The sequence below is a fragment of the Merops nubicus genome, unplaced genomic scaffold (genome assembly GCF_000691845.1).
Source record: "Merops nubicus isolate BGI_N331 unplaced genomic scaffold, ASM69184v1 scaffold29039, whole genome shotgun sequence".
In the NCBI taxonomy this organism is placed as follows: domain Eukaryota; kingdom Metazoa; phylum Chordata; class Aves; order Coraciiformes; family Meropidae; genus Merops; species Merops nubicus.
In genome coordinates, this window is record NW_008630689.1 from 3,865 (window position 1) to 4,084 (window position 220).

Here is a 220-nt window from a genome sequence, read left to right on the forward strand (position 1 = left end):
CGGGGTGTTGGGTTGGGTTTTTTTTGGGTTTTACTGGTTTTGAGAACTCGTGTCCTGTTGTATGGACCTTCCTCTCGCCCTCCCGTTGCACCAGCTGTTGAGATGCACTATGCTTGAGCGCAGACTGTGTTCTAACGTTTATTTTGTTGTTGGGTTTTGTTTTTATTTGGTATACAGTTGTTGCCTTTATTTGTAAAATCCTGTTATAAATATATATATA